The sequence below is a fragment of the Cricetulus griseus genome, chromosome 2 (genome assembly GCF_003668045.3).
Source record: "Cricetulus griseus strain 17A/GY chromosome 2, alternate assembly CriGri-PICRH-1.0, whole genome shotgun sequence".
In the NCBI taxonomy this organism is placed as follows: Eukaryota; Metazoa; Chordata; class Mammalia; order Rodentia; family Cricetidae; genus Cricetulus; species Cricetulus griseus.
Genome location: NC_048595.1, coordinates 98,124,325 through 98,139,073, shown reverse-complemented (window position 1 = coordinate 98,139,073; position 14,749 = coordinate 98,124,325). Strand labels below are relative to the sequence as shown.

At 42.6% G+C, this 14,749-nt stretch overlaps 1 pseudogene; it reads left to right on the top strand.

Annotated features, from left to right (window-relative positions):
- Positions 1-9,895: 9,895 nt before the first annotated feature.
- Positions 9,896-10,393, top strand: LOC118238221 (annotated as a pseudogene).
- The last annotated feature ends 4,356 nt before the right edge of the window (positions 10,394-14,749 follow it).

Here is a 14,749-nt window from a genome sequence, read left to right as displayed (position 1 = left end):
ACCCCCGCGCGCAACACATATCACACCTTTTCACCTACTTGAGTTATCTCTACATGGCTTAGGAAAATCAGTAACTCAGAACAATTCTTGCCCCTATTTCTTTTGGAGCACACCAATTGAAGGAAAGCCCGAATGGGGGGGCAGGGGGCTCTCTCCTGGACCGGATTAGAAGCACACACTCCTCAAACACCTATTTCACAGAGAGATCCTTTATTAATCAGGGAAGAAAAATTAAAGTGGCTGCTTTCTGACTCGGGCAGAAAAACAGCAAGTAACTTTGAAGGTGTAGTTTTTAAAAAAAAAAAAAAAAAAAGATTTTATCTATTATGTATACAACATTCTGCTTCCATGTATATCTGCACACCAGAAGAGGGCACCAGATCTCATAACGGATGGTTGTGAGCCACCATGTGGTTGCTGGGAATTGAACTCAGGACCTCTGGAAGAACAGTCAGTACTCTTAACCTCTGAGCCATCTCTCCAGCCTGAAGGTGTAGTTTTTAAGAAGGGAAAAAAGAGGTCTGCATCAAAATAGACTAGGATGCTAGCATATATTTAGATTGGGCATGTTAATTAGGTGAACCAAAGGGGGATTTTGATAGCTGGACTTTGGTAGTCAGTCTCAGAAGGAGAAAGTAGCCAAATGAAGGAATAGACCTTGGGAGTAGCTTTAGGGATGTGATCTAACGGTTTTTAGCAAGGCAGAAGGAATGGGGTGGGGGGAGGATAAAGCTTGCCACAGCCATGCTTGCCATACTTGAGATGGTCAGAGTCCTTTCACTAACAGCGAGATAAAAAACTGTTAAATCCCAGACCCACACACAATTCAGGAACTTAAGAACTTAAAGTTTTCTGGCTTTGGAGTTATCTGAAACAAGCATTTCTCTCAGTTGGTATCTTCAATGAGTATTTTATTCAATTCTCCAGCAGTACAGAGGGCCTTGACCTTGAGCTATGTCAGTTGTTCATTTCTTGCTGCCAACTCCAATTTTTAGATTTGGGGACAGGACAGTCAACAGACTATATTTCCTCCAAATTTGGCAAGATGCTGGCAAGCTGTTTAATCCCTGGGTGTAGTGGACCAATGAAAGGACAACTTGTGCTGCAGTCAGCTTGTTAGACAGTTAGGGAGTGGGCCATGGCTAGGTAGCAAGTAGTGAATTTTCAAAATGGTTGACTTCTTCACCCTCCTAACTTGATACAACCCTGGCAGATTAAAACAAAGGCTATGTAGGCTTTTGTGTTGAGGGCAGGAGGGCCATGTGCTCACAGATAGTACTAGAATTGTTAAACATGCAGACTTTTTTCTTCAACAGAAGACATTGACACCTGTGAGACAGAAGTGGTTGTTGCTTAATAACTGGTGATTCTGCTATTCTGTGGAGCCAGCTCTCACCAGAGTCCCCTTTATCCTGAGCATTCCTTCTCAGTCAACAGAACCCACTCTTGAGGAAGAGGTCACAGATGCTTTGCCAAAGCCATATACTTTGCAAGTGTAAGGGGACGTGGGCCCAAAACTATGCGGCTTAAAGCCCACCTTTGTAAGACTTTTAATGACCTGTAAGTTTTCGGCTTAAAGCCAGCTCTGTGAGCCTCCTGTAACCTGTAATTAGATACGGTTTGGCCAAGCAGAACTGCTAACTGCTTCTGTTCCGAGAAAGGGTCTGGAGCTTTTCTGTTCGCTGTTCCAAGAAAGACCACTAGATGTTCCGGCTGACAAGAATGTTCCAGTCCCAGCAAATACCTGATGTTCCTTCTATTATTCCCCCCAATTCTATTGTTGCAGGGCTATTCAAGCCCACTCTAAGCCCCAATAAGCCGAGACCTTGACATTGGACAGACGGACTCTTGTCCTTTCTTGCGCCGCTTGGTCTCCCTCCTCTCTCGCCCCCATTGACCCCCTTTTAGGTGATACCCCTCGAGACCCACAAATAACCTGGCCTGCTGGACGGGTCATGCAAGGGAGTTTCAAAGTAGTCATACCTTCGGCTTTGTTCTGACAATTGTCAGAAGGAAACCTCTTTCAAAAGTTTTACTGTTTAAATATTGTAATAAAATAAACTGCTCAGGGTCAGATTCCAGAAGTTTGAACCCACACTGGCTAAGTCATTCAGAAATGGGCTTCCTTCTTAATACATGGGATCTTTCTCTGCTGGTAGCAGAGCTTGCAGGGACCCCCGGTTTTGTCTCCCACCAGCAGATCCCTGGTTCAACAATTTCAAGGCCTGATCAGGACATGCCATACGACAGTTCTGGGCCAATCAACCATCCAAGCTTTCTTCAAACTGGCTAATCCTAAATCAGGGGAGTAAGACCCTTAGAGTCTTTGAAATCCCAGCTCTCCTGAAGAGTCTGGATTTTTAGGCTCTCTGAGTGCCCCCCTGATCTACTTTGCAAGAGGGTCTTTCTCTTTGTGTCTGTTTGCATGTGTGCATTTCCTCACTCCCAATAAACACTTTTCTGCAACTGCTGATTCTGTCTTCCATGTTGAGATATTTCTACTACCACCTGTTGAGTTCCAGATTTCTCCTGTCTTTAATTCTTTAGCTGGCAGAGAAAATGAACCCGATCAGGACCTCCAGACTGTATCACTTGGTTAGTCTCCTACAGGGGCAGATAGTCCCTGGGCAGTAGTAAATTGTGCTTCTTTCTTCCTCTACAACTCGGCTCTCCAAAAGGCTTTCTGTAAGTAATTGAGCCTCAAATGGCTCAACACTATGCCTTTTAGGGCATTCAATGACTTCAGGTTCTCTCTCTCTCTCTTTCTCTCTCTTTCTCTCTCTCTCTTTCTCTCTCTAGATTAGAAACAAGCTTGTTTTACATGTCAATCCCAGTTCCCTCTCTCCCTCCCCTCCTCTCCTGTCCCCCCCACCTACTCCCTATCCTATCACCTTTCTGCTCCCCAAGGAGGGTGAGGCCTTCCATGGGGGATCTTCAAAGTCTGTCATCTCATTTGGAGCAGGGCCTAGACCCCACTTCAGGCCTCTTAAAGGCAGAGAGGGAAAGTGGATAATGTTCCCACGACCGGCCCTCAGCACCTACCCCAGGCAGATTGGAGTCTCCCGAGTAAATAAGAGTACAAAATCTAGCACACGAGCCATACTAAGTGCTCACTTTTTGGTTGGGGTGGGGGAGGAGAGGGGGGAACCTAGCGTCGATCACACTACCGAATGAACTCAAAAAAACAACGGAGGATGAGCCATTGGAGACCCAAAGCGGAAGGCCGGAAAGGGCGGGTCTTTGCAAGGACCGCCCACCGGACATGGCCCGAGGGCCTCGGGCTGGAAAAACCTGCAAAGTGTGCACCGCCATGTCTGTGCTTCGACTTGTCGGGGTCCTGCGGCAGCCGGTGAGTGTTGGCGCTCCCGCGTGCAAGGCGGAACCTGACTCTAAGCCAACTGGCTCATACTTTCTTGGGACTTCGGCAGCACGAGGGACAGTCTGGAGTCGAGCGGGGCAACAGTCCCTTTAATGGTGGTGGAAATGGCTCGGGCCATTGGGGAATAAAGAGGACACTAGAAAACAGTGCAGGCCACGTGGGTATCTTGTTCTCGATCTGGCACGTGTGACCTTCCCCTGAATTGCCCAAGTAGACGAAACTAATTCTGTATTGAGAGTTTGTACTGGAGGCCATTTTGGTGTTCGAGTACTACAGGCCTTCATCTCTGCTCAGCCATCCGAGTGTCACCTCAACCCAAGTCTTCAAGACTTTTTCCTAGAAGTTTTCATCTCTCTTTTTAAATTTTTTTTGTTTGTTTTTTACATTTATTTGTGTAGGGGTGGAGGGTGTGCACTCGTGGATGTTGGAGGACGACTTGCCGTTGTTGTTTCTCTCCTACTGCATTAGTTCCGTGGGTAGAAATCAGGTTGGCAGGTGTGGTGGCCGAAGCCAAAGTTGGAATGATGGAGCTTATGCTTTCTTTTCCTTTGCCTACTTGTAATGTCTGAAGTAAAAGGAGCTACAGCATACCCACTCTGATCCCATATCTGCTTTAGCACCACAGAAAAGAATTTCAGGAAAAGTCAGAACGACACAAAGTAAGTTTATTATGTAAAGCAGAAATACAAGGTTCACTTGAAAAGTGCCAAGTGAGAATGTGAACAGATGGCAGTAGTATAAGCGATTTGGGGTCTTTGAGGCCACAGGGCATCTTAAGATTAGATCTTAGGAAAGGTATGTGCTGGCGTATTTCTTTTCCTGCCTCAAAGAAGAGGCTTTTTAAAGACATATTCTGCACAATTGTCGCTAGAGAAGTATTAGGGATTAAACATTCATCAAATCTATCTTTACTTACACATAGGTCACAAGGGATTGGACTTAAGACAGTGCATTAGCAATCTTTTAATTGCATTAAAAATTTGTAATGTGTATGCTTATGTCTGTACATGTATGTGGGTGCAAGTGCCTGTGGAGGCCAGAATGGAGCATCTGGATCCCTTGGAGCTGGAGTTACAGATGGTTGTGAGCTGACCAGAGTGGGTAACGAGAATCAAACTCAGGTCCATGCAAGGAATGCAAGCACTTTTAATACCAAGCCGTCCCTCCAGCCCCTCATTAGCCATTGTCAACAATCTCATTTATGATATTTCTCAAAAAGTAGAGTTCTTTTTACAGGTGGTCAGATCAGTTATATTGAAGATTTTTGGGTGTCTTCTAGAGAAAGAATATAACCAAGTGGATAAGAGTCTTCCCTTTCTTGCACCCCCTTTATTTCCCAACACTATCCTGCCTTAATGAAATCAGGCTTTCTCTTCCCCTATCCCACCCCCATTTTCTTTCTCTCTCTGGTCAGACACTGTTGAATGAAAAAAAAGAAAGAAAGAAAAGGAAAGGAAAGGACATGACTTCCCCTAGACATGGTGGAGGAGAAAGTTTATTGTAGATACATGGGAGAGCATAGCCAGAGGCAGGGATATCAGAGTCCAGAATGGACGTGACCAGACTGAGCTGGGCAATGTGGAGAGAGGGGAAGGAGAAGGGGGGAAACAAATGCAGCTTCCAGAAGGCCCAAGTTCCAAAGGGGCTGGCAACCAAAATGTCTGGATTACATAGGAAAGAACCTCTCAGGGAAGTGTAACGCAGCCCCTGGGCTAGAGAGTTCAGGGTAGAGGGCAGGGTGTGCCAACCATACCCCGTAAGAGATAGGGACTGAGGAATGCTAGAAGAACCTGGCAGCCAGGTCCAGCTTTGATATATTAAATAGGCATTTCAGCTTTTCTCCTGGGTTTGAGACGCAACAACTATATGAAGATTTGTTCTGAGCAGGTTATCTGAGTAAGGCAGGCAAGCTGAACCCTGGTTCCTTGGAGAATTCATTGACTCCATAGGAAATTCCCCAACATTATGTTGTCAGTAATAACCTGATACAGGCATCCTCTGTGTCTCCTTTCCTAATATAGGGAAGAAGGTGGAGGGCAGGTCAAGATATGTGTTCTACAAGAGGTAACTTTTATAGTTGACCTTTGATGATTTTAGTTTACTGGTTTCTAAAAATTAAAATGAAGTCCAAACCAACAGCAACAAAAAAAGCACATGAAGGTATTATTAATACCTTTATTTCAAGTATAGCATTTAATCTGTAATTGCTCACAGTTATCTCACCACAAAAGGGATTAGTTGCTGTGTAAGCAGAGTTTTTCTCTGTCTTGGCAGTTGCCCCCAGATAACTACACTGAGGCTTACTCTTAATTATAAATGCTCGTCTAATAACTCAGGCTTATTACTAACTAGTTCTTACAACATAACTAATCCATTTCTATTAAGCTGTGTGCTGGCTCCTAGCTTCATACCTCTCTTGCATGTCCTGCTTCCTTTCTGTCTGACTGGTGATGCCTCTGACTCTGCTCTTCTTCATCCCAGCATTCTCTCTGCCCCCCAAATCCTGCCTAGCTATTGGCCAATAAGCTTTTAACTGACATTGAGAGCAGCACATCTTCACAGTGTAAAAGATTATTCCACAACATTTCCCCCTTTTTGTCTAATTAAAAAGAAAGGTTTTAACATTAACATAATAAAACAATATGTAACAAAAAACAGTTATCAAGTAAGAATTACAGTTACAATATCTAGCCCATTTATGTTTGGCAAAAGTAGAGAAAATACTCTATTATCAATTTTATCTTTGTGAGTCTAAATTTTATATTTTATATTCTTTCTGTTTCTGTTATGTCGAACAATTTGATGAGTATTGGTATTAGCTCCTCTTTGAAGTTCTGGTAGAATTCTGCACTGAAACCATCTGTCCATGGTTTTTTATTGGTTGGGAGACTTTTGATTATTGTTTCTGTCTCCATAGAAGATTATAGGTCTGTTTAATTTGTTTATCTGGTCTTGATTTAATTTTGGTATGTGGTACTTATCCAGAAATTTTTCATTTCCTTTAAAGTTTTCAATTTTTGGAGTACAGGTTTTCAAAGTATGACCTGATGATTCTCTGGATTACCTCTTTGTCAGTCTCCCTTTTCATTTCTGATTTTGTTAATTTGGATGTTCTCTCTGTATCTTTTGGTTAGTTTGGATAAAGAGTTGTCTATCTTGTTGATTTTCTCAAAGAACCAACTCTTTGTCTCATTCATTCTTTGTGTTGTGTTCTTTGTTTCTATTTTATTTATTCCAGCCCTCAATTTGATTATTTCTAGCCATCTATTCCTCCTGGGTGAGTTTGCTTCTTTTTTGTTCTGGAGCTTTCAATTGTTCTGTTAGTTTGCTAGTGTGGGATTTCTTTAGCTTCTTCATGTAGGCATTTAGCACTATGAACTTTCCTCTTATCACTGTTTCATTGTATCCCTGCACCATAGGTTTGGATATGTTGTGCTGTCATTTTCATAGAATTTTAGGAAGTCTTTAATTTGTCTTCTTGACCCAGTGATTTCTCAGTTGAGTATTGTTCAATTTCCATGAGTTCATGGGATTTCTGCAATTAGTGTTGTTGTTGAATTCTAACTTTAAAGCCATGGTGATCCAATAAGATACAGGAGGCTATTTCAGTTTTTTTGTATCTGTTGAGGTTTGCTTTGTTACCAAGTATGTTGTCAATTTTAGAGAAAGTTCCATGGGGTGCTAAGAAGAAGGTTTATTGTTTTGTGTTTAGGTGAAATGTTCTGTAGATGTCTGTTAGGCCCATTTGAGTCATAACATGTTAGTTCCTTTATGTCTCTGTTAAGTTTCTGTCTGGGAGACCTGTCCAGAAGAATGGGGTGTTGAAGTCTCCTACTATTAGTACATGGGGCTTAATGTGTGATTTAAGCTTTAGTAATGTTTCTTTTACAAATGAGGGTGCCCTTGTATTTGGGGCATAGATATTCAGAATTGAGACTTGATGGATTTTTTTCCTGTGATGAATATGAAATCATCTTTTTAAAATCTCTTTTGACTAATTTTAGTTGAAGTCTAATCTGTTAGATTTTATATTAGGATAACTACACCAGATTGTTTCTTAGGTCCATTTGATTAGAAAATCTTTTCCCAACCCTTTGCTGAGGTAAAACCTATCTTTGTAGTTGGGTGTGTTTCTTGTATGCAGCAGAAGGATGGATTCTGTCTTCTTATCCAATCTGTTAGCCTGTGTCCTTTTTTTTTTTTAATTTTTCGAGACAGGGTTTCTCTGTGTAGTTTTGTAAACCAGGCTGGCTTCTGCCCTCTGCTGGTGTGCAGGCAGAAGACTGTATACATAAGAAAAAAAAGAAACACACACACACAGTAAGTATACAGTCTTCTGCCTGCATGTGCCCTGAAGTCCAGAAGAGGGCACCAGATCTCATTCAAGGTGGTTGTGAACCACTATGTGGTTGCCGGGAATTGAACTCAGGACCTCTGGAAGAGCAGTCAGTGCTCTCAACCTCTGAGCCATCTCTCCAGCCCATATAAAGTCACACCCTTCTTTTTTTTGGGGGGGGGGTTCGAGACAGGGTTTCTCTGTGGCTTTGGAGGCTATCCTGGAACTAGCTCTTGTAGACCAGGCTGTCCTCGAACTCACAGAGATCCGCCTGCCTCTGCCTCCCGAGTTCTGGGATTAAAGGCGTGCACTACCAACGCCTGGCTCATAAAGTTATTTTTAATATCGTTTTCTTCTGCTTCATCTGCATTGGGAAGTTCATGTCTTGTTGCTGTAAACCACTTACTAGTTTCTGGTGGTGGTGCTGTATTGCTCTTTATGTTGTTGAGAGTATTCTTACCTTATTGTCTACCCATCTCTACTTCCAATTGGTACAGGTGGAGCCTGTGCTTCAGGCAGTCCCTCTTCCTCCAATTGGTGTAGTTGGGGGCTGTGGCTCGGTTGAATGCTCCTTCCAGTGCAGGTGGAGCTGAGCCTTGGTGATTGCTCCTCTAGGTGTAGTTGGGCCCAAGACTCAGATGGCACAGGTGCGGCCATGGCTCTGGTGGTCACTTCTCCAGGTGCCGGCAGGGATGAGGCTGCGGCTCTGGCTCCAGTGGTCAGATAGTTTCTGGAGGCGCTGACGCTCTACATAAAGCTCTACTGACTCCTCAGACCAAAGGGGCAATCTTGTCTCTTCGAAACCTCAGACTGAATGCCTAGAATCATTATACTAAACTTTGTTAGGTCATAAGTGGAAATCCCAGCCTCATATCCGGTGCCGTAGGTAGGCAGAGTTTTTCCCTGTACTGGCAGTTGCTCCCAAATAACCTCACAGAGGCTTATTATTAATTATAAATGCTCAGCCAGTACCTCAGGCTTATTACTAACTAGTTCTTGAAACTTAAATCAACCCATTTCTATTAATCTGTGTGCTGCCCAGAGGCTTGTGGCTTTACTTCTCCAACATTCTTTCTGTTCCAAAAATCTTGCCTAACTATCCACCAATCAGCTTTTTATTAACAATGAGAGCAACATATCTTCACGGTGTACCAGATTATTTCACAGCATTATTACACAGATTTTTAATTACAAAAAATTATAACTTCTCAAATATAAGGCCTACAGAAACACTAAGTGTGTTTGCAGTTCCATAAAATACCATATACTTCTCCATTTTCTTTCCCAAATCTGAGCTTGTGTTTTCAGCTATTAATAGATTCTTATTTGGAATGGCATTCAAGTTGGGTCCTCATATACTACAATACAGAACTAATAATACCCCAGTTACATAGTTTTCTGGTTTCCAACAGTTTTGCCTTTTGTGTTTTCCTCTTCTTCTCCTCCTCCTCCTCCTTCTCCTCTTCCTCTTCCACCTCCTTCTCCTCCTCCTCCTCCTCCTCCTCCTCCTCCTCCTCCTCCTCCTTCTTTTTTTTTTGAGACAGGGTTTCTCTGTGCATCTCTGGCTGTCCTGGATCTTACTGTAGACCAGGATGACCTGGAACTCAGAGATCCACCTGCCTTTGCCTCCTATGTACTAGTGTTAAAGACATGGGCCACCACCACATGCCTGCCATTTGCATTTCTAATACAAGCATGTATCTTTCTAGTTTATATTTTCATTTTATAACATATGCATATGTGACATGCCACCCATTTGTGTACCTTTGTTAGGAAAAAGCTCAGTTTCAAATAGGATAGCAAGAAGTAGCAGTACTTTAAATTTTACATGACTGTGATGGTTTGAATGATAACAACCCATAGGCTCATACATTTGCATGGTTAGTCTTCAATTGGTGAACTGCTTGGAAGGATTAGGAGGTGTGGCCTTGCCAATCCGTGGTAGTGCACACTAGGGAGGCAGAGGCAGGCAAATCTCTGTGAGGTCAAGGCCAGCCTGGTTTATATACTGAGTTACTAGGACAGCTAGGGCTGTTAGACAGAGAATCCTGGTCTCTTAAAAAAACAAAAACAACAAAAAAAGGTTGTGCTGTGGGAAAGAGACAGATTTGTAAACCTCAGAGTGAGGTTCTGCCTGCTGGAGGCCGCTGTGGTGTGGAGACCCCCCCCCCCCAGGCAAAGCCACCGTCACCATGTTTGACCAGGAGGCAAAACCTTCAACTGAGGGCTTAGGGGATAAGAAGGAAGGAGAATACATTAAACTCAAAGTTACTGGACAGGATAGCAGTGAAATACATTTCAAAGTGAAAATGACAACACATCTCAAGAAACTCAAAGAGTCATACTGTCAAAGACAGAGTGTTCCAATGAATTCACTCAGGTTTCTCTTTGAAGGTCAGAGACTTGCTGATAATCATACTCCAAAAGAACTGGGAATGTAAAACAATCCTGTTCCTAATTCAAATAAAAAAGTTGGAAAAAAAGATTATAGAAAATTTAAAGATGATATATTTCATATAAATCTAGCTTATCACCATATATAAATTACTAGCATCTTTGTAAACAATTATGTATTTTAATAAAGTTAACTCTACTATAAAAAAAAAGAACTGGGAATGGAGGAAGAAGATGTGATTGAAGTTTATCAGGAACAAACTGGGGGTCATTCTAAGGTTTAGATAATTCTTTTTATTTTTTTCCTTTTCCCTTAATCCTTTTTATTTTTAAAAATAGTTCTTTTGTAATGTGGTGTTCAAAATGAAGATTGAATACTGGCACTCCATCTCTTTAGACCATCTGGTAATCTGAATTCTATTGTTCAATGTTCATTATTGGTTGTTTTCTTCGTTGTGCTGATTTTTGGTGATCAGACCTCAGCTTCCTTAATATTGCCCTTCTTATTTTAAAAAAGTCATGTGTGCACAGAGAGGCTGCCCTTTTCAGGACTGTGCATTTCAGGTTTTGTGATGATAAAAGATCAACTAGTGGGAGCTTTCCTATGACCTTCCAATTGGCTCTGAAGTTCCAGCATGCAGTTGCTTCACTCCTGGACTGTGATTTTCAGTGGGAGGCGGAACTTTTCCAGAGAACTGAACTATGGGAAAATGATCTTTCCTCAGCTTGAAGCTACTTTTAAAATCTGAGGGTCTGGACCAAAAGAAGAATATCACGTTTGTAGTCAAGGTGACAGATGCAGTGAGAGTAACAACTATCTCCAAAGATGGCTTCACTGGAGAGAAAGAAAGCATCCTAAGAGTAAGACAGGCTGTCTGAAGATCCCAGGAAAGCTGTAATTTTCATCAGCAGTTAGTAACAGTTACTCATGCAGAAGTGTATGCAACAGACACTGCTCCTTTTGATTCTGTTTGTACTTTTTGGCCTGGGACATGGGTTTTCAAGGGACATCATCTGTACCAGATTCATTAAAATAAACAATATTTGTAAAAACCGTAAAAAAAAAAAGTTATGGCCTTGTTGGAGGAGGTATGTCACAGAGGGTATGCTTTGAGGTTTCGGAAGCCCATACCAGACGTAGTGTCTGTCTGTCTGTCAGTCAGTCTGCATATCTCCCCTTCTCTCTGCCTGCTGACTAAGGATTGGCATATAAACCTCACAGCTACTTCATGTTGCCTGCATGGCTGCCATGCTCCCTACCATGATGATCATGGACTAAACCTCTAAAACTGTATCAAGCCCCCAGTTAAATGCTGTCCTTTATAAGAGTTGTCTTGGTCATGGTGTCCCTTTACAGCAGAATAGTAACTAAGACAACGACTAAGCAGAAAGCAAGTTCTTACGACACAACATCATTGGTACCAAAAGTAGATGAGATTTGATGGCTCAGGCAAGAAGTTTTTGTTACTCTTCAGACTGAAAGCAGCGCCGGGCGTTGGTGGCTCACACCTTTAATCCCAGCACTCGGGAGGCAGAAGCAGGAGGATCTCTGTGAGTTCGAGACCACCCTGGTCTACAAGAGCTAGTTCCAGGACAGCCTCCAAAGCCATAGAGAAACCTTGTCTCGGAAAAAACAAAACAAAACAAAACAAAAGACTGAAAACAGCAGGAGCATCAGCACTGGTTCACTTGTCTCCTAGTCCCATGGAGAAAATGCAGTGGTCCAGGAGATTGTGTGCTCCTGGCTCACTAAGACACAATGGGAATCGTCCAGTACAACTTTCCATAAATCCACCTTCAGGAATTGCTGGCAGGTCTGAGGTGCTGGAGAAAGGTAGTCATCGAGCTGTTCTTTGAAAAGGATTTCCTAGAGGCCTCTGTCACAAAACTGCCTGATACAGAACTAGGGAGCTGCTGGCCACCAAGCAAAGTGGCAGCAAGTGCTGAGGAAGCAGTCAAATTGGCAGGAATGTTGATGAGCATATTGGGTCCAGGAAGTAAATCCAGTTCTCATGCAATGCTGCTTCTGGACTTTCTGTGTACTAAGCTTATTGTCATAATAGCAAAGGAAAAATGTTTTAAATGCCCAGATCTGTCTTATCAGAGCAGTCAGTACAGGTGATTTGGAACAGAGGCAGCATAGTAATAAATAATAATGTAAGTTCTCATGGGGTTAGTAGGAACAGCAATGAAGAGTCTGCCTAGACCTATATGATTTCTCCGATGAAAAATACCAAACATGAAGAATTAAAACACAACTTAGTGGATGCATGTATACCATTTGACAAAGTCCAAGGAAGTCTGCTCTTGGTGCTCTGTTTAACATATAATAGAAATTCTACCAAGGGCAATTATGTAAGAAAAGTTAATAAAAATTACCATTGAAGCAAAGATATATGTATTGTGCAGTTGACATGATCTAGCATATAGAAAATCCTAAGAATTCCACAAAATAAAACATAACAAGTTCAGTGAGGGAACAGAATTCAAGAACAATACAAGGAAATCTATTGCATTTTTGTACACTTGAAATAAACAGCTCAGTATAATGATTTCAAAGTGAACCTGGGCTATATGAGGCCCTTTCTAGAAAAAAAAAAAAAAGGAAAGGAAAGAAATGGCCCAAATGAAGTTTGGAAATGATTCCAGTAAAAGCAACATCAAAGGGAACAAAATCCTGAAGAACAAATGTAACAGAATAAGCTAGGGGGGGCAGGGGGGGTGGATTCCTGCTGCCCTGGAGCCTCCAGCCACCGAGGTTTCCCTTCCACGATGACTATGGACTGCGCACTCTCAAACATTGAGGCAACCTTAAAAACTGTGAACACCATTGTAACTAGAACTCTGAAAGGCATTAAGATCTAATGTTTGGTGGTATGCAGCTGCACTACTAGCACTGAAGAGGCAGAGGCAGACTTAGGAGTTCAGAGCTGAGAAACCATAAAACATCAAAAATTCCCACTGGCTTCACTGCAGAAACTGAAAAATTACTTTTCAAATTCATGGGAAAATTCAAGGGACCCCAAATAGCAAAACAACAATGTAGAACACCAGTAAAAGTAAAGGAGTTGCACTTTGATTCACACTGACAAGTCCTCACTAATGAAGACTGGGGAGCACCAGCATAGTGACTAGACATAGATTTTTGGAACAGACTGACACAAGAAAGAAACGAAGATGGGAGCATTCGGGAGGCAGAGGCAGGTGGATCTCTGTGAGTTTGAGGCCAGCCTGATCTACAGAGCTAGTTCCAGGAAAGCCTATGCTACACAGAGAAACCCTTTCTCAAAAAACAAAACAAAACAAAAAAAAAAAAAAAAAACAAAAAACCTTTACCTTCCTGACCCTTCACTTCTCATCCCTCCTCTTCTCTCTCTCCTACCTCCCTCTTCTATCCCCCCATGCTCCCAATTTACTCAGGAGATCTTATCTCTTTCCCCTTCTCAGGGGGTTCATGTCTCTCTTAGGGTTTTCCTTGTTTCCTAGCTTCTCTGGGGTTGTGGATTGTTTGCTGTTTATCCTTTGTTCCATGTCTAATATCCACTTATGAGTGAGCACATACCATGTTTGTCTTTCTGTGATTGGGTTACCTCACTTAGGTGGTTTCTTCTAGTTCCATCCATTTGCCTGCAAATTTCAAGGTTCCATTGTTTTTTACTGCTGAGTAGTACTCCATTGTGTATATGCACCACATTTTCTTTATCCATTCTTCCATTGGGGGGGCATCTAGGTTGTCCTGCCCTCCCTCCCTCCCTCCCTCTTCCCCCTCTCCCCTGCTATGTAGACCATGCTGACCCTGTGCTCAGAGAGATCTGTCTGCCTCTGCCTTCCAAATTCTGGGATTAAAGATTTATACAACCACACATGGCCTTTAAAGGTCCTTTTTGATTTTGATTTTGGTTTTTTGAGACAGTGTTTCTCTGTAGCTTTGGAACCTGCCCTGAAACTCACAGTCCTCAAACTCACAGAGATCCCCCTGCCTCTGCCTCCCAAGTGCTGGTATTAAAGGCATGTGCCACCACTGCCCAGCTAAGGGTGTTTTTTGCTTTTATATGAAGACTATATCATAGGAGTGCTTTACTCCTGAGTACATTGTATTGAGACTTAGAAGTCTCCATAGTTGAAAGGACAGTTTCTTGGTTTTTAACACTGATTCTTATCACTGCATTAGCCCTGTTTCAGGTGTTGTTAAGCCCAGTGATGATCTCATATGAAAATGAAAACTGATTAAGTCATTCTGGGCCTTCAGGAGACCTCTGCAACAGGGCCCAGGGACTCCACCAAGAGAAGATCCAGCTGCTCCTAGTTCTCTTATCTGTCTGCATCTCTCCTTCCCTGAAACTTTCTTCTTCCCTCTACTCTATGAGACTTCTCCTCCTCATAGTCCCTGCCTTCCTTTTGTGTGCTCCTGGCCCACCTGACTCTCATGGACTTGCTATACATTGTAACTTTTAACCTGACATCACTGCCATCTGCCTCAGCGTCTGACTGCCCATGTAACCCTTCAGGTGTATGAGTTATAAAGACAGCACTTTGGGCCCAGGAAACCTCATAGACCAGTGTCTATTTACCCCATCCTGGCTACTGGGTAGGAGAGCTGAGTGACATCTGCAAGGACCTCACAGCCTGGACCTTCATTT